We start from the raw sequence: 27246 nt of genomic DNA on the forward strand, positions 1-27246 counted from the left end.
CCCTTGAGAACCACTGCCATCTACCTCCATTGTGCGATATCAAGAAATCCTGCTTTGCATGGTGAAGTACTTACAATTGGTAAGATGCTTTTATTTTTATTTTTTATTTTTTTATTTTTTTGAGATGGAGTCTCACTCTGTAGCTCAGGCTGGAGTGCAGTGGTACGATCTCAGCTCACTGCCACCTCTGCCTCTCAGGTTCAAGCAATTCTCCTCTCTCAGCCTCCCAGTGCAACCTCTGCCTCTCAGGTTCAAGCAATTCTCCTGTCTCAGCCTCCCAAGTAGCTGGCATTACAGCTAATTTTTGTAGTTTTAGTAGAGATGGGGTTTCACCATGTTGGTCAGATTGGTTTCGAACTCCTAACCTCAGGTGATTCACCTGCCTCGGCCTCCCAAAGTGCTGGGATTACAGGCTTGAGTTACTGCTCCTGGCCTAGTTTTATTTTTATTTTATTATTATTATTATAATTTTTGAGATGCAGTCTCACCCTGTCGCCCAGGCTGGAGTGCATTGGCACCATCTCAGCTCACTGCAACCTCCGCCTTCCAGGTTCAAGCGATTCTCCTGCCTCAGCCTCCCGAGTAGCTGTGATTACAGGCGCCTGCCACCACGTCCCGCTAATGTTTTGTATTTTTAGTAGAGACGGGGTTTCACCATGTTGGCCAAGCTGGTCTCGAGCTCCTGACTTCATGATCCACTTGCCTCAGCCTCCCAAAGTGCTGGGATTACAGGCATGAGCCACTGCGCCCAGCCTCTAGTTTTATTTTTAATCAGCTATCCTGATATTCCCAGGACCACCTCTAATTAAGTAGGAGTTTTATTCTAAATTCTGCTCAAAAAAAAAAATTAATGCAGTGGCCCAAGTTAATGTGTTGGTAGTTTTCAATATACTAAAATGTATACGTAACACATTTGTGTGGGTGTGTTGTTTTTATTAAAATTTTGAATAGGAAAATCTTCATAGTAAAAAACATTCAAAGTGAATGTTGGCAGAGCCCCCGGAAGCCCTTTGGGAGGAGTCTTGGAGAGAAAGAGAGAGGATTTCATCAGGGTCACAGGTTGGGGCAGGAAGGCAGGGCCTTGGAGGCCTCTCTGCCGTCCCCAGGCCTTTCAGCTTCCTCAGATATAGCCTAGAGGAGGCAAGGAGGGGGTGTGGAAGGCTGGAGGCCTCTCAAGACAGGGACCAGGGTTGGATTGAGGAAAATAAAGACTAATTCAGGTGGTGAGCAGAAGAAAAGAAAGGTCCCTGGCCCCACGCAGTGCTAAGAAAGAGCCCATAATCTTGGTGACGCAAGGCCAGTAGGTTAAACCCAGAATACATAATGAAAACAATCTGTTTGCACCATTGGATGCTTCCAGAAATTCCCGGGAGCAAGTCCAAGATGGAGAATCCCAGCCGGAAGTGTTGCTGGTTGGAACTGAGAGGGCCATTCTGAGACCCGGCTTCTAAGGACAGGGTGAGGGGTGCTGGCCCCCTCAGGGGAGCAGCTGCCAGGGGAAGGGGGCAGTCTGCAGGCTGCAGAAACAACAGCTGGCTTTAATGTTCTCAAAAGAGCAGCCCTTCACTGAAATCCATTTGTTCTCTCTTCTCTGAAACCAGCAGCTGACTCCAGGGCTTGCTCCTCAGGAAATGTGCCTGAAATGCAGTGGGACAGCTGACCACAGGCCCCTACTCACCACACCCCAGGAGATCTATGATAGACACAGTAAAACGAGGCAAAGGCCTGACAGGGGCCTGGCTATCTGCTGGCTGTCTCTTCAGCTGCTGGGGTGGTTCTCAGTGGGTGCCTGGCCCAGAACTAACAGGATGGAAGGGCCCAGGGAGCATGGAGCACAGAGATGCTGCTGGCCACCTTTCACCTTTCCTCCCCTTCCCCACACAGTCACTTTGAGGAATCCCATTCTTTTCTTTTCTTTTTCTTCTTTTCTTTTTGAGATGGAGTTTTACTCTGTTGCCCAGGCTGGAGTACAATGGCCCAATCTTGGCTCACTGCCACTTCCACCTCTCAGGCAAGCGATTCTCCTGCCTCAGCCTCCCAAGTAGCTGGGATTACAGGCATGTGCCATCACACCCAGCTAATTTTGTATTTTTAGTAAAGATGGAGTTTCACCATGTTAGCCAGGCTGCTCTCGAACTCCTGATTTCAGGTGATCCACTCGCCTAGCCCTCCCAAAGTGCTGGGATTACAGGCGTGAGCCACCGCTCCCGGCCTGGGGAGTCTCATTCTTATGATGCGATTACCCAGTGTCCCTGTGTCAGACCTCTGGTGCCAAGAGAGACCTTAGAGATCACCTGGTCCCACACCTTCATTTTACAGATGGGGGAACTGAGGCTCAGGGAGGTGATTTTTCCAAGGTTACCTGGCTAGGCTTCCTGGAGCCAGCTCTGTGCTCTTCTAAAACCACCATTTACTTTCCAATGGACGGAGGTGACGTGTCAAGCGCCTGTCACCTCTATTAGCCAGCCTGGTGTCTCCTGAAAAGCAGCGAGCATGTGTGCACTGACGATGTGCACCCCTGCATGTCAGAGAGGGCACCTATGCATCTCTGCAAACTGCTGGACATCATTTGCTGGTACGTACCCTAGTTAGGTGCTGAGACTAGGGTGAGGGCTGAGGAAAAGGCTGGGGTTGGGGGGCGTGAGTGAGCACTGAGATTCAGGAAGTTGTCAGTAAGACTGAGGAATGTTCTTGGGGGTCTTTGACTGGGGGTGGTGTTGAGTCTGAGTCAGACAGGTCAGAGAAGTCAGCCCAGAAAAGGAGGCCCATGGAGGACACTCCAAATGTTCGTTGGAAGAGGGACTTTCCCCAGTCAGAAAGAACAGGGCTGGGAAGCTGGAAAACAAGAGGCATGTTTGGGAAATGTCCAATAGTAATAGACTGTCTGTGGAGCAGGGTTTATTGGGGGAGCAAATAGCTAGCAGGTATTGATTGAGCACTTGCCATATGGCAGATGCTGTACTAGGCGCTAGAGACAAAGAGGCTTGAGTTGAGAGTTCCTCGTGAGTGTGTTCTGTTCATCTTCCTAGCAGCTGCACAGACAGCCTGCTCTGTGACCCACACTCTGAGCTCCAAGGAGGAGGAAGCACACCCACACCCACACCCTTGAGAACTCACTGACCACAGGGAAGAGTCCACGGAGGCAGACCCAGAACGGAGTGCAGAGAGCAATGGGAACCGCCTGGGAATTGTTCTCAATTGTGTCCTCACACCCACACACTGACCTCCCGGGGCTCTGCGGCCAGGCTCCCTGTGCCTCCCTCACCCTGGAGAGAGTCTGAAGTCCCGGAATGCGCGTGTGTCCATCCCCTCCCCCTGCAGAAGATGCTCAACTGACCCAGCTGAGAACCACCAGCCCAAAGGCAAGCCCAAGTCTTGGGGTGACAGGAGCATTCAGCGCTCACAGTTTATCTGCGGAGAAGAATCCCAGGCGCTGGGTTTCAGAATCAAGGGCACTAGTGCGGAGGAAGTCTCCGTCAGACCTCGCCTGACTCCTGCCACTGTGGGTCCCTGAGGGCCCCAGGCAAGGAGGACCCCAGCTCACCCATTCTCTGCTTCACATGGATGCCTGTGGCTCCTGGCTGACCTCAGTGTCTCTCCCCAGGATAGCGGGACTAGGGCAGTCTCCCTTCACAGTTGGAAAGCACCTTAGTTCCTTCTACTGTCTCAAACCTCTCCATGGGCGTTGGCAGAGCTGCTGTGGTTTTCATCTTACAGACGAGGCCCCAGAGGCTTGAGGGCGAATGGTGCTCAAGGGTGAGGTCTCTCTGAGGCTGGTGCCCTCTCCACACCCGGAGCCCTGCCTGGCAAATTTCCCCCAAGACCCTGCTCCCTTTAGCTACTGGGACTTCCCTCCCAATGCAGGCCGTGTGTGCCCTGCTCCTATGCGGTGGTGGGACAGGTTTCCAAAACCAACGGCAAAGTTTCCTGAAAGGCTCCGGCTTCCAGGACTCTTGGCAGGGCTCTGCCCAGGAAGCAATGAGCTGGCACTTTCCTGGCTGTGTGCTTATAGCTGACCCTGGCCTCAGAGGCCTTCCTCTCCTTATCAGGAAAGGATGCCAGGGAGGAGGGGGAAGGCTCTGGGGAGAGTCCAGGCCTTTGTAGGAACCATCCTAAGGGAAGTGGATGCTTCTGAGCAGCCCTGCCCGGCTCTGGGCCTTGCCCACCCTCATCTTCAGTAGGGCTTTGGCACTGGAAAGAATGAGCTTCAGCTCCTGAGCCTTGCAGGAGTCAGAGGTCAGCACATTCCAGGGCTCAGCCTTTCCGCCTCGGTCAAAAACTCTCGGCAGACCAAAGGCCCAGGCCACAGTCCACTGAGAGTTTTGACCAAGGCAGAAATTCTTCTCCACAGATAAACTGTGAGATAAACTGGGCGGGGACACCAGCAGCCTCCCCTCTGACGGGCAAAGCTCTTGGGGCCTGCCCTTGGCCACCCAGCCTGGACTCCCCGCCAACACACAACAAGGCCACTGCTAGACCCCAGACCACGGCCTGTTCCCAGTGCCTGGGCCCAGCCACTGGGATGGCTTCGCTGCTGGTGTCCAAGGCTCACAGATTCCTGTTCTGCTTTCCCTCCAGACATCCTCTCTGGTCTTCCTGGTCTCCCCTCAGGCACACATGCCTCTCCTCCCCTTATACCTCTGTCTCCTCTCTCCTCTGCCTGGACCGCTCTCTCTTCATCCCTCAGCCCCAGCTCTCCCCTCAATCCCTGGGATGCCTCTATGGACCCCCTGGAGGGCTGGTCCCTCTGTCCCATGCCCTGGACTTCTCTGCGGCACTCCTCATGGCCACCGTGACTCTCTTGGGAGTGATCCGTTGACTCACTCTGGCTGCAGGAGGGCTGGGACAGTGCCTGCTGCCTGTGTGCTGGCCAGACACAGTGCGAGTGCCCACCCGTGCTAACTGGGGAAGCAGAGATGATGGAATGTTTTAGCAGGATTGGGGTCCTCAGAAGGTACTTCCATGAGGTCCTGCACACAGCTGGGGTGGGAGGAGGCAGTTTAGGGCCTGGACGATTTGGGACTCATATGAAAGAACAGGCCAGGATGGGGTGCTAGGCAGGTGGGTCAGAGGGGCGGTCGTCCACCTGGGACACCATGTCTTATATATGTTTGCAGGGGTGAAAAGAGACCTGTATAGGGGCAGTGCCCAGCGAGGGGACCCTCAAACGAGGGGCAGAGTCCCTGAAGCCTTTGTACAATGCCACCAAGGGTGCTGCCCCTTCTTCAACAGCACTTCCTCCTTGCAGGGAGGCTGCGGTGGTGTCAGAGGTGGTGGGTTCAAACCTGCTCCTGTCTTCTCTCTGGAGCCCCCCTTTCCTCATCTGTGAAGTGGGGATGGTAAGAGCTAACTGGCAAGGTCATTGAGTGGTCAGCTGAGGGAAAGTTCTTGAAAGGTGTTACTGAATCAAACGTCATTTTGCTTTTTCCTTCTCTGCAGAATCACAGGCCAGAGGTGAGAGCTGGGGAAAGGGAAACTGTCCCAGTCCTGGGAGTGGTCATTACAGACGGAAATCGCCCTCCAGCTGATGGTAAAGAACTGCAAATCCTATTCATGTGACTCAGGCCTCTGGTGTGCCTTCTGGGAAGAAAGCAGAAGAGGGTTCCTAACTGTTGAAAGGAAAAGTTTCCCTTTAGTCCTCCCAGCCACGTGGTTCGAGAAGCATGTACAAGCTGTTACCAGGGCCAGGCACCGTGCGGGCACTGGAAACATTAAGATGGAATGACACAGCTCTGCCCTGGAAGGGTTCCTTTCCCGGGATCAGGGACTCTGTGACTCCTTTTCGGGGGCAGAGTTGTGGACAAGAGTGCATTTTTCTAGAGAGATGGTCCACAAGTATGAGAGGCCAGGCTCTGTCTCCAGGTACCCTTGATCCTTGGAGACCTCCCTCAGGTCCTGACTTTCCTTTTGGATTCAGGGTTTCACTCCGTTCCCCAGGCTGGAGGGCAGTGGACCGATCATGGCTTACTGCCGCCTCCACCTCCTGGGCTCAAGCATTCCACCTGCCTCAGCCTCTCAAGTAGCTGAGACCACAGGTACACACCACCAGACCCATATAACGTTTTTATTTTTTGTAAAGACAGGGTCTCGCTATGTCTTTACATAGCAAGGCTGGTCTCGAACTGCTGGGCTCAAGTGATCCACCCACCTTGGCCTCCCAAAGTGCTGGGATTACAGGCATGAGCTACCACACCTGGCTTAGCCCTGACTTTCAATTCCATCTCTGTTCTCCAGCACAGGCTGTCTCTGCAACTCCAGGCTGCTCTGGCAGCTGCCGCCAATGCCTTTTCCACGTGGGGAGCTACTTGAGGTTCCTTCCCCGCTTAACTCAAATGAAGACAGCTCCAGCTTTTGGTTACTCAGGCCAAACTCTTAGAGTCATTCTAGACCCTTGTCTTTCAAAACAATCTATCGGCCAGTCCTGTCAGCTCTATTTTTAAATATATGCAGAAACTAAACGATAGTGATAGAAAATAGATCCAAGGGGCTTTGAGTGTGGAATAAGGGGGAGAAAAAAGAACAGGAGAAAATTTGGAAGCTGATGGGAATGTGAAGTATCTTGACTGTGGAGATGGCTGAGTGGGTGTATATGTGCATCAAAATACGTGAAATTGTACACTATATGTGTGGTTTAATATGTGCTAGTTATGCCTCAATAAAACGGTTATTTATTTATTTTTTTAAAGTCAGATATTTTCAGTGAACTCTGTGAGACCCTGGACTAGTCCCTTCCCCTCTCTTAGTCTCAGCTGCCCAATTAGTGAAACAGGGGTCTCTAAGGGACCTTCCAGTTGGGGCTGTGTATGCCCACCATGACGGTGCTCCCCACATCTCAGAAGGAGCTCCCACCCTGGGGCGGGGGGCAGTGGGACTGTGTGACCCAGGTTTCTTCCAGCACTCTTCTGAGCTCAGCTCAACCCAACAGCCTTCCTGCAGAAGTGACTCAGACCAAGTTGAGAGGTTACTTGGGGAGAGGGGGATGCCAGGAAATCGGGCTAAATCCTGTAGGAAAAATAAGTTGGTAAGTAAATCCATGGCCCCACACTGCATAGGCTTCTCTTCAGGCACAGAAAACCTCCAGGGAGCTGGAGAGGAGCCAGAGATCTTGACCAACACCTACATTTGACAGGTGGGGAAACTGAGGCCCAGGAGAGGTCATTTTTCCTTCCTGCCTTCCTTCCTTCCTTCCTTCCTTCCTTCCTTCCTTCCTTCCTTCCTTCCTTTCTTCTTTTCTTTCTTTCTTCTTTTCTTTTTTTTTTTGACAGGGGCTCACTGTCAGCCGGGCTGGAGTGCGACCTCTGCTCACTGAAATCTCCATCTCCTGGGTTCAAGTGATCTCTGTCTCAGCCTCCTGAGTAGCTGGGACCACAGGCACACATCGCCACACCTGGCTAATTTTTGTATTTTCAGTAGACACAGGGTTTCGCCATGTTGGCCAGGCTGATCTCAAAATTCTGGCCTCAAGTGATCCACCTGCCTTGGCCTCCCAAAGTGCTAGGATTACAGGTAGGAACCACCACGCCTGGCTGAAGTCATTTTTCAAGTACACTGAGAAATCAAGCTGGAGTTGGTGAAGGAATGCAGGTTGCTGGACTCCTAATCCACTACTTAAATGTCACCTTCTCCATGAGGACTTCCTGAACACTCTGTTTCATATTGTTTCATATTGCAACTTTCCCTCACCCCCAGTATTTCTGATCACCCCTGCCTTGCACCTGTATTTTCCATAGCACTTTTCACTTTCTAATATGTAACATAATTTACTCATTTATTATATTTATTATTTGTCTCCTCCTGGTAGAATATAAGCTCCCCAAGGCTAGGGACCAGTGTGTGTTTTGTCAACTGATTCATCCTAAGCATCTGGGGTAGCCTTCAACAGTGCTTAGCATAAAGCTATCTTTAGTAGATACTTGTTGAATCAATAAATTTATTGAAGGCCAATATCCTGCAAAGAACAAGGGATTTTAACTTACTCTTATCTGAGTTCAGTTTACCCCTCCAGCACTGACTAGCTGCTTTATTTTACCTCCTTATGTTCCCACTTTCTCATCCACAAATATGATTTCACTGGACTACTATGAGACATAATGCAGATGAAGTGCCTAGCAGCGTGCCTGGCCAACAGCAGCGGACTTGGGCTAACATCAGAGAGCAGCAACTTTATTTAACAAATAAATGTTGTGGTAAAGCTCTGGCAAATTAAACAGGACAAGCAGAGTGTCAACACACTTGATTTGGATGGGAAGCTCTCAGATGACATATTTTCTTCCCTCCTTGAGGGGGAATGTTCTGGTCCAGACCCAGTGAGTTTGAAAGAGCTCTGCAGGAAGAGTGAGGAGGCTGGGTGCTACGGTCTGACTGTGTCCGCAAGATTCATGTGTTGGAAGCATAATCCCCAAAGCAGCTGTGTTGAGAGGCGGGGCCTTAAGAGATTAAGTCATGAGGGTGAATGGATTAATGCGGATTATTACAGTTATGGGTTCCTGATAAAAAGGATGAAGTCAGTCAATTTCCTTTCTCTGTCTCACATGCCCACTTCCACCTTCTGCCCTTCTGCCATGGAATGCCCCCCACCAGATGCTGGCATCATGCTCTTAGACTTCCCAGCCTCCAGAACTGTAAGAAATAAATTTCTTTTCTTTATGAATTACCCAGCCTGGTACTCTGTTATAGCAAGAGATAACAGACTGAGACCCACATCTCAGCTCAGCTCTTTCACTTCCTGGCAGTAGGGCTCAAGGCCACATACTTGATCTCTCAGGAACTCTTTCTTCTCATCTGTGAAATGGGACAAGAATGTCTTCTCTGCTGACTTCAGAAGGGTCAGAGAGATTGAAGGAGAAATCACAAGTGCAAATGCCTCGTGAGCAATATAGGGCTGTGCCTTTATAGGTGAAATGGCTTCGGTTGGCAGCAGGGCTGCAAAGCTGCTCATTTGGGATAAGATGCTTTCTGCTCTAGGTAGACGTTACAGGCTGAGTTGTGTTCCCCTGAAATGCATACATTGAAGTCCTAACCTGCAGTACACCTTAGAATGTGACCATATTTGAAGACAGGATCTTTACAGAGGTAATTAAGTTAAAATGAGGTCATTAGAGTGGGCTCTAATCCAATATGGCTGGTGTCCTTATAAGAAGAGGAATTTTGGACACAGACACATTCAAAAGGAAGCTAACATGAAGACACAGGAAGAAAGTGATCATCAACCAGTCAAAGAGGGAGGGCTCAAAATAAACGGATCCTGCCAACACCCCGACCTTGGACTTGCAACCTCCAGAACTGTGAGATGGAAATTTCTTCTTGAAGCCATGCAGTTGGAGGTACTTCGTTATGGCAGCCCTGGGAAACTAAGACAGTATGCCTGGACAGAACGCAGCAGACTTCAGCACGCCCAGAGAACCACGCTGCTCACTCTCTCCCACTCAGACCCCTCTGCACATACATTTGCCTCCAACATCGAGTCCCTGCCGTCCAGCCCCTGCCTCCCTGGTCCTGGAGATTTCTAGCTAGGTCTCTCAGCCTGAAAGATCGGTTAGCTCAAGACGATTCCCCATAGCACCTTAGGCTGTCCCTAAACAGAGACCCTCAGGAACACACTATGTTGCACAAGCAGGAGGTTTCTGGAAGGCCCTCAGTCACATTGATTGAGAGAGAAAGTTTAGCCTCTTCTCTCCTTTTTTCCATTGGCAGAAGAGAGAAGAAGGCTGAATTCTCTGAATATGGCTGGGCAGGCACCCAGGGCCCGGGGCCCAAACTCCCTTGTCCTTCCTCACACTCTGGATGTCCTGTATGGACACGCTGGCTTCCTTGGGTTGGGAGATCTACTTGTGTCAAGTGATCACCTATGAGCCACAGATGCTCAGATCACTCGTGTGAGGGCATAGGGCTCCAGGAGGCTGCTGGCCAGGGCCAGACTCGCTTCTCCACTCAGGGATCATCTCCCTGCTGCAGCCACTCAGCCCTAGATCCTCCTGTCCTGAGCTGAGTTTTGATTTAGTCATGAGATGGGGTGGTGTCCTCTTGCCTCCCCAAGAATTGCCCAACCCCAGCTTCCTTTCACGCAGGGAGCCCTTGAAACAGCTTTGGTCAACAATATAGGCTAAAGGTCAGGAGAACAAGACCAACATGTCAACGCCGGGAAGATCAACGCTCTTGGAAGAGTTTCCAAGTCAAGTGAGAAGTAGAAATCACCTGCAACCTTGTTAGAAGGGATCTTATTTCTTCTGCAAAGCAAGGGGAAAAATATAAACAAAACAAGGTTTTTCTCAGTAAAATAAGGCCACCCACATACACTCCCCTTAAAAATCTAGGTTTGCCTGGAGTAACTGTGGGTTTTGGTCTATTGTCATATTACTGTCAAGCTGCAGCACATCGTCAGAGGCAATCTCCTTATTTGACTGGGTCCTGATTTAGGAAAAAGGGAGGACCCAGGCTGCCAAAAATCCAGAGTCAACATTCCCCAGCTCTTCTGTCCTTCCCTGTGTATCTGGCAGCCCCACATGGACACACCCTGGGGCCATGGGGGGAGGGGTTTGAATTCCAGCCCCACAGCCTTGCTCTCAATTGCCTCCCACATATAAGAAAACAAAAGGTCAGCCACCCAAGCTCAGTCAGCGTGCAGGGATGAGCCCAAAAGGAGCTGATGATCCTGGAAAAGCATTCACTCCCCAGTAGCTGCTGGCTCGGGGTGTTTCAGGTCCACAGGGAATCCTTTTTGACGTAGGATGGCGCTCAGAGTTCAGACTTTAGCTTTGGGTGTGAATTTTCAGTCCTAGTCAAGTCTTCTCAGTGAGTGTTTTAGACCCTTGCTCCCTCCTTCGTGAGTCTCCTGACCGCCCTAAATATGGATGTTTTCTAACAGAAGCTGAACAATGCTCAGACGTCAAGGTCTGTGGCCTCTAATCTATTTGTGTGAAGGATCAAATGAAAATGGGCTTTTCCTGACAGTTCCAAGAGTGAATTAGCAGCCTGTGTTTGTGGGTGTTGTGGAGCTGGAGTGACCAGAGACATCCATCTTCTGTCCTCTATCAGTGGAGGCGGCTCCAGGGAAGGGAGGCAACAAAGGAGCTGGCCTGGAGCCCACATGTTTGAGGAGTCCCTGGAAGCCCCTCAGGGCAGATGGTTCTCAGCAGCCTGCCTGGAAGCACCTGGGAGAAGAGAGCCACATCTGCCGGGACCTGCCTGCATTTGCAGATTCCACCATGAAGCCGAAGTTCCCTGGAGCCCATTGCCAGGGACTTTTCCTTCTCATTGTTGCCTCTACATTAAAACGAGGGCAAATAACCAAGCAAGAATGTATTTTTAAAAGATGTTTAGGGAATTTCCTGGTTGTCACCACAAAATAGTTCTCCATACCTCCTACTTTTGTAGCCTGATCCAATTGGAATTCAGAAGGATATCCTGGGAGTCATACAATCTGGACCAATTTTAAAAAGTTCAATTATGTGTACTAGATAATTCTTACAAAGTCAGGAACATAAGAAACATGTCCAGTAAAGATTTCCAATAACGGCGTTTGAAAGCACACCGGACATTCTGTGGTCTGTAGATGTCTGTTCCACCCACAGGGGTCCTATATGGACCGTGAGCTGCTGCCTGCATGGCAGCTGACTGTCCCACCCAAAGGCAGCCACTAGCTAGTGAAGCAGCCCCAGGCACGTGGGTTTAGCTAGTCAAGTGTTTTCTTTCCTTTGCCTCAGAGTGGTTCCACACTGGCTGGAATCCAACTGATCTTGAAGGTCTTGTCAGGGAGTTTTGAATTGGGGACACGCACAGTGAGAGCAGAGAAGGAGAGTGGGAAGCAGAGAGAGACACAGAGGGAAGCCGTGTCATAAGAATGGCAGATCCCTCAGGGCAGGAGCTGTGGATGCCAGCATCTGGGCAGTAGCAGGATGGAGGGGTCTCCTCTGCAGAGCGGTTTTCCTGGGGTACATTGATGGGTTCCTGACAGCTAGGTTTGCACCCTAGCCCTGAACTTACTAGCTATGGCACTTGGGCAAGTTACAAACCTCTCTAAGCTGCAACGTCCTTCTCAAATTGGGATAATGATGACAACCTATTCCGTAAGACTGTTGCCAGCATCCAGGATAAAGCACACAGAGTATCTGGCGCCATGCCTAGCACCCAGGAAGAGAAAGTGCTCAACAATTGCCTGCTATCATCATTGTTGAGGCTGCCTATGAATGGATCTTAAACCCTAGGTCCTAACTGCACTGATGGTGTCCTGCCCACCTGTCTGTCCTTTCTCCTTTACAATAAACATTCATGACTCAAAGCAACTGGAGTGTGCCTATGTTTATTGCAGCTTGGAAGAGCCTCTCTAGCATGGAAATGAAAACTTTCTCAATACCAGAGAGCCCAGGTAGCCACTCTGCATTTAAATCCACATGGGAAAAGCAGCTGGCAGATGGTTGGTTTGAGCTTTGAAGGGCCTGGATCTCAAGTGCCCTTTGGGTCAGTGCAAACTGGACAAAATGCATTTATGAGGCACTGCTCTGCTGAACAACAGAGAGGTGGTGGAGGCCGTTTCAGGACTGGAGGGGAGGGGGAAGCTGGTATTCTTGTCCAGAGGACACGCAGCCAGCTGTGCAGCTTCACTGCTGACATCAAGTCACAGAAGCACCCCTGTGGCTTGATGGCAGCAGTGAAGCTGTGCAGCTGGCTATGTGTCTGTGAACTGAGCAAGTGGGCATGTATGTGGACAGGAAAAGGTGTACATGCAAGAGCGTCCTATGTCCCATGGCCATGGGCACCTGTGTGTTTGTGCCAGGAGAGATGCTATGCAGGCAGGGCTGGCGGTGGGGAAGCATGTTTATGTGTGTCTGTGTGGGCTTGTACCTAGGGAAAGCTGTGTGTGTGGGGGGAGGTGTCGGAGAGCTGTGGGTGAGGGTGTCCCCAGCTGTGTACACCTGAGGATGGATGCATGTACACAGGCGTGTGTGATCCTGTGCATGGCCATGCATGCCCAGTCGTGTATGTGATTCTGCCCGTGGCTCCTGTGTGCGGCCACTCTCTTCGCCTTCAGCAGCTCAGCTGACCTTCATATAGAATGGGCGGGGCAGGCCACCAGGGTCACCTGGCTGACAGGGCTCTAATGATAGCCTTTGGGGCCTGCTGTGTTCCAGGAACCAGAGCCATTCAGGAACAACTGATGAGACTAGGAATGAGGAAGTCACAAAGGTTCCTCTGGGTTTCCGTTTCAAGGGGCACAAAGTGACCTTTGCCTCCTCCGCCACTTAGGCTTGCTGCTTGCTCCTTGTCCCTTCCCCTAGGGAGAGAGGAGAGGCAGTTTCACTTTTCTTGCCAGTTATTTTCACTTTCAGACTCCCTTGATTAAACACTGAGAAAGGTGAGGCAGGACTGGTGTGACGTGTGCCCGAGTCTTGGGCACTATCGTGAGGTGCAAGGCCAAGGCAGGTGATCCTGCATGTAGACATTCTAGGCTCAGGGACTGCCTGTGGATCCATGCCAATTGCTGTGATCAGCCAGCCCATCCAGGAAAGAGACTTTGACTTCCCCAAGCACACCAAACTGTAACTGTCTGGGTCCTGTCATTTGGGCTGATGAGAAAGCAGCTTCCGAGAAGAGAGATGATTTGTCCAAAAAGATATGATTCGTGCTAAAGCCAGCTGTCAGGCCTAGTGAGAGACATCTGGCTGATTGGCCAACAGTAGGTAGAGGTAGGAGCTAAATTTCCTTCCTGCATAATAACAGCCTATGCCAGACAACATAGCTCCCAGCACCTCTGTCCACCCAGAGATGCCTTCCTGGCCCTCCCTGGCCACTTCATTCCTGCCCTCACTGTCCCTTCATGCCTGATCAGGTGCCAAGAAGGCCCCAACCAACCGGACAGGCTCCAACCACTTCCAACTGGGCCCCACTCATCTGACAGGCTTCTCCCAGAGTAATCAGCCCCTGCTTCTCAGCCTGAGACTTCAACCTTTCAGACAGGTCCTGCCTGCTCCCAGTAGGGTCCCTCCTGTGCACAGGCCATGGTAGCAGACCCAGCTTTCCCCTGGGTTATTGATTCCCAGCTCCCCCCGCTCCCAAGTTTCAGTGTGCCTGGAACCTGCTGCACACTCATAATGGACTCTGCATGCTCCAGAGTGCCTCCAACACCACACACACACACACACACACACACACACACACATGCTCTCTCGCTCTCTTTCTGTCTCACACACACTCACACTCTCAAACACATGCTCACACTCACACACTCACACTCAAACACACACTCACACTCACATGCTCATACTCTCATTGTCTCTGTCTCTCACACACACTCTCTCAAACACACACGCTCACTTTCACGCTCACACACACGCTCTCTTGTTCTCTCTCACACACCCACACACACTCACATTCTCGCACATGCTCACACACACACATGCCCTCTCACGCTCTCTCACCTCTTATAGGTGCTGTGCGTCCTTGGGCCCTCCCCTGCTCCGCTGATTGCCCCGTCTCATGGCCCTCGTAAACTGTTCAGTTCTGCCTGAAGCTTGCCCTGCTGGCTCCCCCAGGTCACCTTCCCGGGCCACCATCTGCGTTTCCAGCCTGTGTTAACAAGATGTGTCCTGGTGGGTTCTTGACATTCTTCCAGTTAGAATGAGTATGTTCTGCATTTCAGATAAAATAATGACAGTCTTTCCCAATTCACAGGAGAAATCAAGTTAATGGTAAAAATTCTCTCTCTTTTAAGTCCTTCTATTAAATGTTTGACATCTGTGGCCTCAAACCAAGAAACAATCACACATTTGATAAAAAGCATCTAGACTCAGTTTACCAACCTTAATCTTCACATTACGTTTGGCTGGTGTTTACTTTTATCCAACTGAAATGCTTCCTGTGTCTGAAATGAAATGCCAGCATGATGACATCTCACTCGTGGAATGAATTAAATGGGCCTGTTACCTGGGAGGTCACGCAAGTGGCCACCTGACCAGTGGCACTACCCTTCCCCAACTGTCTGGGGAGGCCTGGCCAGGCTGGGTGCTTGTCACCAGCATCCTGGATGTGTCCCACAATGGCCCCAAGCCACCTGGTGTACAGTTACCAGATTTAGCAAGTGAAAATACACAAGGCACTCAGCTCAATGTAGTAAACAATACCAGATAAACAGGAAATAATTTTTTAGCATAAGTATATCCCACGTATGGAATATTTGCTAAGTGTGGAATACTTATGCTAAGAAACGGTTGTTTATCTAAAATTCAAACTGAACTAGGCATCAACATTTGACCTGGTTGTCCTAATCTAGTGCCTACACCCACTGGCATGAGCTATCACACATCATAGGCTGTGCAAGGAACTTGCAACCCCCATAGCAAAGAGCTGAATTTGTCAATGGTCCACACTAGAGTGTGGACTAGGGCTTCTCCTGGCAGTAACCTCGCTGTCTCGGGTTTTAGAGAGTGGGATTACCTCTGGTCACCCCCACTGATACCCAGCCCTCAGGCCCCCAGCGGTCATTGCAGGGCCTTATAGGACAGTTTCTAGCTGGATGGTACTTTGAGCTCACACTTCCACAGTGGCTTGTTTTTCTTTCTCTTTTTGGCCCATGAATACATTTTTGGAAAGGAAGAAGGTAAGCCCAGTGAAGACAGCATGAGGAGAGCATCCACCTTTTGACATTGCACGCAAGCAAGGATGACACCGTGACTGTCTTTGAAAGGGCAGAGATGGACTTTTGCATAACATTATTCAGGTTAATGACACCTTGATACACATCAGTCAATTAAATAATAAATAAAATGTATTGATTCTTAGTCTTCAATAACCCTTCTAAGACTTGTTAATAATACTTGTGGATTGAAGATATATAAACAAAATCAATATTTATTGAAAAATGTTCAACATTTGAGAACTTAAATTAACCTTGTTCATTGATCCTGTAAAGTGTCAGGTTTTTGACTGATTTGTTTATTTACGTGCTTGTGAAATTCTTTGGGATGGATATTCCTTCATAATACAATGTTTGTAGCACACTCTGTCCTGTTTGCCTGTACAGTACTTTTGGGGGATGTGTCAATACCTGGGTTGGCCCTGGGAGGGGGTCATGGATGTGAGCTCCTTCCCTTGGTTCAGAGAGTCTGCTGTGGGCTTCCCACTCCTCAGCTTGGAGCGGGTCAGCAGCCACAGTTTCCCTCCACAGCAGCCTTGGCTGGTTGACTCAGAAATCCGCTGGGGGCCTCGCATTTCTTTTTGAAGTGGTTTCCCCAAGGAAACTGGGCCACGAGCTAGCTCAGATGGTGAAAGAGCTAGTAGAGAATAAAGGGGTCAAACTGCCTTTTACTTGTGCAGGCAAAGGGTCAGAATGGGAGGGCAGCAGGCAGACCCTAACTTTGGTAGACTTGACGAATGGACTGCCTGTCCACTCTGCCCTTGGGGTTCTGCCCTGATAAATGACTTTGGCGTCTGAGTTCAGAGAGGGAGGCCAGACGCAATGGTTCATGCATGTAATCCCAGCACTTTGGGAGGCTGAGATGGTGGATCATTTGAGATCAAGAGTTTAAGACCAGCCTGACCAACATTGTGAAACTCCACTTCTCACTAAAAATACAAAACATTAGCTGGGCATGGTGGCATGTGCCTGTAGTCCCAGTTACTCAGGAGGCAGAGGCTGCAGTGAGCAGAGATTATGCCACTGCACTCCAGCCTGGGCAACAGAGCGAGACTTCGTCTCAAGAGAAAAAAAAAAAAAAAAAGAGAGAGAGAGAGGGAAGCCTGGGGCTCTGCCTTTGGGCCATGTAATCCAGACAGGCAGCACAGCCCAACTCCATCTAGCATGAGCTGTGCCCCTCACTATGCTCTGCGTGGCTGGACCTGGGAGACAATACTCATCTGCTGAAGCAACACATGGGAATCCTTCTATTGGCAACATCTCACAAAGAAACAGTACATCCCATGGGGACAGAGGAGGGTAATTGACATGGTTTTACATACACAAACAAACTGTAGTATTTTTGTGAATAGTTATGGATTTATTTTAATGTAAACTAGAAAAATGTGACATTAATATCAACAATAATCATTTATTATATCACGGTATATTGCAGAGTGATTTGTTCAGCCTATGCCACATCATCATATTAATTAACCATTTTAAGTAACATGGCTTTACCTCCCCAGGGAGATGGTGACTTCCTTAAAGAAATGACCTATCCCTAAACTTCTGTGGCATCCCCTTGGATCTGGCATAGAGAGCTCAATAAACAAGGTGAACCAGGAACGAAAAGAAGCATAGCTGGAAGTGCATATTTTCAACTCTTGGCCCTGGACAAGGCAGATTGGTTTTTACATATTGGTGCTCAAATCAATCTTTTAAAAATATCTTTCATCTGCTCTTTGTTGACCCTTGGCCTCCATCCTTGGCCCTTCTTTAGTTGTCTTTCAAGCCCCAAATCTTCTGAGGCTTAGGGACTGGCAGAGGACCCTAGACTCAGGAATCTACAAGGGTAGGGATGCCTTCACAGTCACTACAGGACAGCCCTCCCCTTGCAGATTCCTGGACACATAAACATCCAGAGAAGGGCAGGTAGCCCTGGATGCTTGCATCCCATTGGGGAGCCATCAGAAGGTGGGGTAGGACTGGGAGTGTATGAGTATGTTCTCACACTGCTATGAAGAAATGCCTGAGACTGGGTAATTTATAAAGAAAGGAGGTTTAATGGACTCACAGTTCCACATGGCTGCGGAGGCCTCAGGAAACTTAAAATCATGGCGGAAGGTACCTCTTCACAGGGCTGCAGGAAAGAGAATGAGAGCTGAGCAAAGGGAGAAAAGCCCCTTATAAAAACCAACCTATCTCATGAGAACTCACTCACTGTCACAAGGACAGCATGAGGGGACCGCCTCCATGATTTAATCACCTCCAGTGAGGTCCCTCCCCTGACACGTGGGGGTTACAATTCAAGATAAGATTTGGTTGGGGAAATAGAGCCAGACCATATCAGGAACAATGGGGTGGAGGGCTGATTGGGTTCCAAACGGGCAGGAAGCCCATGCTTGGGGAATTTTGAAATTTCTGTATTGCCGAGTGACTACTCCATTGTCCCCGGGCAGCCAGCTGCAGGATGAAGGATGGTTTGTTTAATGCCTCATTTGAGAACCTTAAAAGAAACAGGAACTCAGTTTAAATGAGAGTAGCCAGGATCATATCAGATCCTCTCAAATCAGGATAGATAATCCTGAGATGAACACATTCATTCATTCAACAAATATTCATGAGCACCTTTGGAGGTCCAGGCTGTGATCCAGGCCCTGCACCAGTGACTTTATTAAAGTGTAGCTGTTTTGAATGATTAAATCTGATCTGGGTCTTGTAGAAAAGTGAGGACCATTTATTACAGCGTAATGTATATGCATATATAATTTAGGCTTTGTGGCCGGGCGCGGTGGCTCAAGCCTGTAATCCCAGCACTTTGGGAGGCCGAGATGGGAGGATCACGAGGTCAGGAGATCGAGACCATCCTGGCTAACACAGTGAAACCCCGTCTCTACTAAGAAATACAAAAAATAGCCGGGCGAGGTGGCGGGCGCCTGTAGTCCCAGCTACTCAGGAGGCTGAGGCCGGAGAATGGCGTGAACCCGGGAGGCGGAGCTTGCAGTGAGCTGAGATCCGGCCACTGCACTCCAGCCTGGGCTACAGAGCGAGACTCCGTCTCAAAAAAAAAAAAAAAAATAATAATAATAATAATAATTTAGGCTTTGTTCACAGAAACGCAACCCCTTCTTCCACCGCTTCACACAGTCATGCATATATACGTCTTCAGCCCTCTGAGAATGAGCCCCCTTCTTCCTGTGCAGATATGATCAGCCCTAGCCGACTATGGAAAACAGGGCAGACATTTGGCAAGAAGCTCAAGGTAAAAGCCATCTATTTAGTCCCTGGGCAGACGACAGGCAAGGAGGAAGGAGCCAGGGTGGCTCTGAGGCTGTGCCCCTGGGGAGCGATGCTGACCTCAGTTTGGAGGCTGTCCTCCTGCTCCTACATCAGCAAATGTGTTTATTCCGTTTCCTCTCCAGGGCTGGCATCTTCCCCATGTGGAAAGTCCTTCTGACTCTCAGTCCGGAATGTGGGTGCTTGGGGGAGCTCAGGGAGCATAGAGGAAACTGAAAAAGTATTCTGGCTGTAACTCATAACATTTTTAGGCCTTTGCAGAAGTGTGGCTTTGTGTCCTCTAAAACATACATGAATGGGGCGTAGAGAAAATAGAACAAGCATAAAAGGAATGTCTGATGCTGAGGGAGGAGAGGGTGGTGCAGGGAGATCGCCCTTCTGATGGCCGTCGCTGCCACTTACCTTGGCCTTGCACACCATTAACTCCTTTTTCTGCTCTTCAGCCAGAGCAACAATGACCAAGAATAAGTTAGAAACTGAGCCAAGAAAGTCCAGGCACAGAAGCAAGCCAGCATCAAGGGACTCGCCATTGCCAGTAAGCCACACCATCCCTCTAGCTCAGGCTGGAGTGGGCCCTCTTGTGTATGAGCCTACTGTATGCATTGAGTGGGGGCAGGACAAGGTGCTTTCCTCTAAAACAGAGGTTCTGAAAGCATGGTCACTGGGCCAGCAGCAGCAGCTACACCTGAGGACTTGTTAGAAAGGAATGCAGAGGCTGGGTGCAGTGGCTCATGCCTGTAATCCTAGCACTTTGGGAGGCAGAGGTAGGTGGATCGCTTGAGGCAGGAGTTCGAGACCAGCCTGGCCAACATGGCAAAACCCCATGTCTACTAAAAAAAAAAAAAAAAAAAAATTAGCTGGTGTTGTGATGCACGCCTGTAGTCCCAGCTATTCAGGAGCCTGAAGCACAAAAATCACTAGAACCCAGGAGGCAGAGGTTGCAGTAAGCCAAGATCATGCCACTGTACTCCAGCCTGGGCAACAGAGTCAGACCCTAAAAAAAAAAAAGAAAAAGAAGAAGGAAGGAAGGAAGGAAGGAAGGAAGGAAGGAAGGAAGGAAGGAAGGAAGGAAGGAAGGAAGGAAGGAAGGAAGGAGAAAAGTAAAGGAAAAAGAAAAGAAATGGAGAATCTCAGGTCCTACTCCAGTCCTACTGAATCAAAAACCCCAGGGCAGGGTCCTGTGCCATGTGTTTGAACAAGCTCCAGGGTTTCTGATGCACACCCAAGTACAAGCACCAATGCTCTCCATGGGCACCCTGCTTTCATCCCTCCACAGCCACCTACGCCAGGCCAGGCAAGTGTTTCCACACAGACTTTCCAGAGCAGAATACCCAGATCCCCAGGTTCAGCGAGTGGCCTGAGTCTCTGAACTCAGGGCCCTGCTGCTGCCCATGGGCTTCTCTCTTCACCAATGTTTACTGAAATTCCATGGAAGTGAGGAACACAGAGCAGCAGAGACAATTGGAACCCAAGATGTGCTCCTCTAGAGACCAGATGTGCCCACCTTCTGTACAACTATGATGCTTTCTCTAGGGGACTGGTAGAAGGAGAGCTTTGCAAGCTAAACCAAGGTCAGAGGAAAGACAGATGGCCTGATTGCATAGTAAGATCAAAGTTAGGTGACTTGAGGCTATGAATCTCCTGTAATTTGGAAAGAATTACCTCTGGCAACAAGACCTACCCCTAATATATTTTAGGTCTTCAGGCACAGCAAAAGGGGGAGAAGCAAATTGCAGCTGGAATAGATATTCTGACATCTTTCCACCATCTTCTGCCATCAGGAGTTGATGTCTCCTTCCCTTTAACCTAATGAAGCTTCTGTACAAAGAGAGAATGGTGAAGACTCAAACCCCACAGCAGAGTCTGTGGAAGTTTATAAGGAGAGGGAAAATGTGAACTTGGTAACTTCCGGGGGAAGTGCAGACTTCGATGGAATGAGTTCTTTTGTTTGGTTGGGTGTTTTTTTTGTTTTATTTATTTATTTATTTATTTTGAGACAGAGCCTCACTCTGTCGCCCAGGCTGGAGTGCAGTGGTATGATCTCAGCTCACTGCAACTTCCACCTTCTGGGTTCAAGAAAAAGAAACAGAGAGGGGGGTGGGGAAAGGAGAATGAGGAGAATGGATCCAGAGCACAGCTCAAGGGGCTGCCCTTAGTCAAGAAGGGGGACTGTCTTTCCACCGAATTCTCTGTAGGCCAGACAGGAAGTGAAAATAGGAGGGACAAACAGATGGGAGAATTGAAGGTGCCAAAGCCCTGCGTGGCTCCATGATGTGCAAGGCCAGCTTCAGGTGGAATAAGGCCAGAGAGCAAAGTGTGGGCGTTTCAGAGGTGGGGTGCCCCCTGGTGGGGGCAGGCCCCTGGGTGTGGGTGCAGGTGACTGATGTGGCCTGGAGGTGACGGCCTCCGAAGGGGAAGAAGTCAAGGGAGTGACGGTGTGGGCAAAAGGTGGTGGTCCCTGTGGACGTGGACATTGCTCAGTATGGCAGTGGTGTGAGCAGAGGCTAAGGAGAAGTGCTCTAGGTTAGAGCCTCAGCCTGGAAGGATGAGGGAGAGGGACCTGGAGAGGAATTCACGGCAAACAGGGAAAGGGTGGGGTGTGGAGCCTCACAGACAGAGATGAAGAAACAGTGTGGGAAGGGGCCTCAGAGAGCCAGGTGAAAGCCCACACCCCACCCACTTCCTGGCCCTGAATGTTGGAGAAAGAGCAGCCTTTGCTCAGAAGGACACAGGGAGCAGGGCCCTTGAGGGCAGCTGGGTTCCAGCAGAGACGAAGGCGGCAAGAGCAGAGATGGCAGAGGCTGAGGCGGTGGGGGATGGACCATGGACCCAGGGATCCAGGGGGCTGCGAAGGGGTTGGAAGGGGCAGGGCCGTGGGAGGTTGGGTCTGGGAGGAAGCATAGAGGGGTTAAGGGGTGAAGGAGGCAGAGGATCAGAAACTGAAAACCTTGTGTTTGGGGCCATGTCCCAGGCCAGTGTTGTGATCACATTTCCTGAGTTATGCCCATACATCACCAAAGTCAAGCCTCTGTTGATGACTGTTTCTTGCTGCCTTTGATAACTTCTCTCTCTCTGAATAAAGCCCACCCACCCTAACTCAGTTCCCACCTTCTCTGAGAGTCTTTCTTGAGCATCCCTGAACCTTGAACTCTTACTATATTCTGTCTCATTTTAATCTCCTAATAACCTCGCATTTTTATTTTATAGTTTTATGTATAGGGAGTCATAAATAAAATTGGTGGGTCTCCTAAACTTTTTTTTTTGAGACAGAGCCTAGCTCTGTCACCCAGGCTGGAGTGCAGTGGTGTGATCTCGGCTCACTGCAACCTCTGCTCCCCGGCACAAGTGATTCTCATGCCTCAGCCTCCCCAGTAGCTGGGATTACAGGTGCCCACCACCACGTCCAGCTAATTTTTATATTTTTAGTAGAGACAGGGTTTTGCCATGTTGGCCAGGCTGGTCTCGAACTCCTGACCTTAGGTGATCTGCCTGCCTCAGCCTCCTAAAGTGCTGGGATTTCAGGCATGAGCCACTGCACCCGGCCTAAACTTTTTTGATTATACACCAATCAAAGATTTGTCACATATGTTTTATGTGGCTATTACTATAGCAATCTATTATGTATATTATAAAATACATAAAAAGTATAAATTTAAAATTATGAGATGGCAGCAAATACCTCTAAATAAACATTGTGATGTGTTCTGCCCACTGCCCAAGAAATGGTCCTATGTTCCCACCAGGGTGCACACACTCCCCTTTGAGACTGCTGAGCCGTGGTATGAGTTGCTGGGGTGTGCTGGTCTCTCATATGTCCTCTGTATCTCCTTTGTGAACAAGAATTGTGTTCTGTGCATAGCAGACGATTAATAAATATTTGTGAGAGGGACAAATAAACAAGTTACCCAGGAATGTTTTGGAATAGAGGTATAAACAAAAGGTCTCTGAAAAGGAATTTGGAGGAAAGAGACTTTATTCCAGTGAACAGGTTGCAAACTGGGGAGACACAGCCTAAAGTGTAAAATAAAGGTGCACTCCAGAGAACAAATGAAGAGTTTGGTGTTTATTTATTTATTTACTTTTGAGATGGGGTCTCACTCTGTCACCCAGTTTGGAGTGCAGTGGCATGATCATGGCTTACTGCAGGTTTGAACTCCTGGGCTCAAGCAGTCCTCCTGCCTCAGCCTCCCAAGTAGCTAGGACTTCAAGCACGTGCAACTATGCTCTTTTTTTTTTTTTTTTAAAGAGATGGAGTCTCACTATGTTGCCCAGACTGGTCTTGAACTCCTGGCCTCAAGTGATCCTCCTACCTCAGCCTCCCAACGTACTGGGATTACAGGTGGGAGCTACGATGCCCCTCTGGGTTTGGCTTTTATAGAGAAAGTGCTTGCCCAGGCTCGCAATCAGGTCTAGCTATGCAAGTGAACGATTCAAACTTACTTAGTTCTGATTGGTTAACATAGCTGAGTTCTGGTTGGTCAATACAGCTGAGCCCTGATTGGTTGATACAACTGAGATCCGAAAATCCCAGAGTTAAGACAGAGATGTGGGTTTTCAGGGAAACTCAGAGTAGTATGACCTCTAGTCAGCAAATGGTCACTTAGCTCTATTTAAAATTTAGGCCCCATTAGCCACTTGGAATCCATCTTGAAGAACTGGCTCTTACAGGTTCACATTTGTTCACATTCTCCCATTTTGATCAAAACCTGTTGGCAGACATGCTGATGATTGAATAGGTTGGTTCAATCATCAATGATGGTTCAACCAATCATTGTGGCACTGCAGTGGTTGACTACATGCTCCAGGTTCATCTAGTCCTGTGCAGGAATTCTAATGTCAGGACAGTGACCAATTGAGCAATTAGAGCCACTTACTTACTTATAAGAGGTACTCAGCTACCTGTAAAATTTGAATAAAGTCTCTTGAGTTAAGTTGGTTCTGGTCTGGATGGAGCAAGTTTAAAGTCTCATGGTGTCAAGTTAGCACAATCCTGGTGGAGGTTAAAACAGGCTACAACAATTTTAAAGAGGAGCCAAATGCTTAGCCCAAACAGGAAGAGTGTTATTAATACTTGTAGGGTGGAAAGCATAAGGGATCCTGTACCAGGGCAAAGATGAAAATATCTGGAAATTGGAAATCTAGTCCAGTAAGTCCAGCCAGAAGGCTTTCTGAAGATGTCCCTTTCAGAGATTTAACCAGATTTAGGCTCTTAGATGTTTACAATTCAACATGACTGGAAGTATTTATCCAGGTACTGCAAGAAGTGTTAGTAACAGCACAAACACCACCCAGTGTGGTGAAGCGATTGTCTAAAGCAATGTGATTGTCTATGACCACATAAGCAAGGGAATCTAAGGGACCTCTGGTTTGTCCTTATGCTTCAGGCAGCAGAGCAAGCAATTCTGTTAATAGTGTGAGAAAGTTTTCTGACCATATATATTCATTCCAAGCAGGACCTAGTTCAAGCCAAACCCATCTAGTTTCTTCACTAGGGTTAATCTCCCCATCACTCCCAGGTAAATGAGAGTGTCCTTGAGAGTGTCCACACAACTATTATCTTCATGATCTGAAGGGTTATCATTGGTGCTGGACTGTGCCCAAAGACTCTTAGCTAGCTCTTGGAGAGCAGGGTGGCAGGTAGCATTGGTGAGGCTAATGGAAAAGATGGAAATTTGGGTAAAAGCCATTTCTGTGGCAAAATCTCCTGATGAGGATAACTTCAGCATTATTTCCCCATTTGGGAGGAAGGAAATACAAGCCTGGTAACTTTCTTAGAAGTATTTTCCAGGAAGTGTATGGGGACCAACAGGACAAGCAAAAGGCAATGACTGCCAGTGAGGAGTCTACTTGGAAGGGGATAGGTAGAGATTTAGGGACCATTGTAGGCTGATTGGCCACCTTGACCATCTGGATGAATTCAGAACTCTGGGGAGGAGGGCTCATTGAATGCATATCAGGATTAAGGATGGACAAGATAGCTCCAGTGTTAACCACAGCTCTGATTAGTTTGTCTCCAATTTTAATATCCAATTCTCCTGGTTGGTTAATTTCAAGTAGGGAAAAATGTCCCTTGAATGTCCTTGAAGCATCTCTAGTTTTGCATGAGAGAAGAGAGCCAGGGGCTTTATCAACATGTAGTCATAGCCAAATACTGGAGGAAATTAGAAGAATTCAGGATCTAGCCCAGTCTACAACTTGAAAACAATGGACAGGGCTACAATCTAATAAGAGGTATCCTTTAGTGTTTTATTTTCCCCAGAAACATAACTTTTTCTCTCCACATTGATCATATAGAAATCTCAGATTTAAAAAACCTCTTATGGCTAAGAAGCCAGACCAAGGGAGGCTTTAGATTTTGCTTACAATCTTCAGGTTCTTGGGCCTGCCAGGAAGTGATGATTTTTATGCATTCACTGTAAGGCCAGGAATTCTTGAAGCCAGGCATTTTTGCACCTTCTTAAATATGACATTTCCACCAAAATCTTTATAATATAACCAAGGTTTCCAATTTTATCTTGCATATAAAGAGAGAGCAGGTTTTTATTGAACTTACATGAATAAAAATAAGAATACTTACAAATAATTTCTGAATTTTGGAGGAATCAAATAGGTATAAAAATCAAATGCTTCTACTTTTGCTCATGAAAGGATATTTCACTAAATTATAGCAGACTATAAATCATTTATGAAAGAAAATTTCCTTGAATCTGAAAAATAGAGCACATAAGTAAAGAACTAACCATCCTTGTCTCCTTATGTAAGCACTAGAGGAAAAAATCAACCTTATCAATTAACAACTACTTAATTTCATGTAATTAATTTTGCTGTTGTTTTGCTCAATTTTGATTAGCAGTTCCAGGAAAAGCAATTTTGGACTATAAATGGTTGCAAATGCTTCCTGAGAAAAATTTAAAACAATAACTGTGGGTAACAAAAACCTAAAACAGCCATGCTCAAACATCTGATGAAAGTGAACAGTGGACAAGAAAATTTAGTTGTATTTGTGTTTATAAAAATTTAACATAATAGCCTGATCATGTCTGATGGTACATGTCATGACATATCAGAGTTTTAGAAATCTCACACAATTTTGGAACATATTTTAATACCACGTGTATATAAATATAACTTAAAGGAAGTTGAATATCATTTCTTAATTGATAATGCTTCCCCTATGATTTCTCAATAAGCCTAATCATTTAATCTTTATGCAAGATGAGAGATACATTCTTTGAGGCTCTCCAGGAGCCCAACTGGAAAATCCCAAAGTTAATTTTAGGTCAAAAGATTTAATTTTGGATTTTGATCCTGGGGAAATCTACCAAAGATGTCAAAAAGTCTAAGGTACTTGATTGAACAGAATCATAGGTCACTGCTAAATAATAGTTTATTCATTTAACTAGAGTGGTAATCAAAATACTTCAAAAGCACTATAGAAAGTTACATGGATGTAAAAGCCTTAACCCTTTTAAAGTTCGGTTTTCCTAAATATCAAAAACTCAATAAAGATAACATGCAACACAGGAAATTGTCTTGGTAAAGCATAGAATCTTTGTTTCCTAGGCCAGTTTTCTAAAGGGCAAAGAAGAAAGAAAACTGCCTGTAGTGTGATTGCTTTTATTTATACAATGTCCCTTTAGATAACCTGGAAGTTAAGCCTAACTAAAAGGGTACTTGAATATAATCAGGCACAGGAGGTGTGCATCCAGGGTTACGAATGTACTCCATGTTATAGAGAAATATAAGCAAGAAAACTGGTACCTTGCACAAGAGAATGTCTGGCTCTTAGTAATAACATAGGAAAGTTCCTGGTTACATGGGACAATTCAGACATATCAGGAAAAGTCAAAAGTACAGAATCAGGCTGGGCATGGTGGCTCATGCCTGTAATCCCAGCACTTTGGGAGGCCAAGGCAGGTGGATCACCTGGGGTCAGGAGTTCAAGACCAGCCTCTCCAAAATGGTGAAACTCTGTCTCTACTAACAGTAAAAAAATTAGCCAGGTGTGGTGGCAGGCACCTGTAATACCAGCTACTCAAGAGGCTGAGGCATGAGAATTGGTTGAACCTGGGAGGCAGAGGTTGCAGTGAGTCTGCATCTCAAAAAAAAAAAAAGTACAGAGTCAAGTTGTATTGGAGGAAACACTGCTTTCCTAGACCTTCAAGATAAAAACTTGCATAAAAATTAGCTGGGTGTGGTGGCATATGCCTATAATCCCAGCTACTCAGGAGGCTGAGGCAGGAGAATCACTTGGACTCAGGAGGTGAAGGTTGCAGTGAGCCAAGATTGTGCCACTGCACTCCAGCCTGGGTGACAGAGCAAGTCTCTGTCTCAAAAAA

The 27246-nt window shown here is 48.1% G+C and overlaps 1 long non-coding RNA gene across 1 annotated transcript; it reads left to right on the forward strand.

Annotated features, from left to right (window-relative positions):
* The first annotated feature begins 13447 nt into the window (after positions 1–13447).
* Positions 13448–15995, forward strand: LOC112619518. The gene is made up of 2 exons (XR_003118241.1): positions 13448–13682; positions 15590–15995. It is a non-coding gene; the product is annotated as an uncharacterized LOC112619518 (long non-coding RNA).
* Positions 15996–27246: the final 11251 nt, after the last annotated feature.

This window comes from Theropithecus gelada, chromosome 2 (genome assembly GCF_003255815.1).
Source record: "Theropithecus gelada isolate Dixy chromosome 2, Tgel_1.0, whole genome shotgun sequence".
NCBI classification, from domain to species: domain Eukaryota; kingdom Metazoa; phylum Chordata; class Mammalia; order Primates; family Cercopithecidae; genus Theropithecus; species Theropithecus gelada.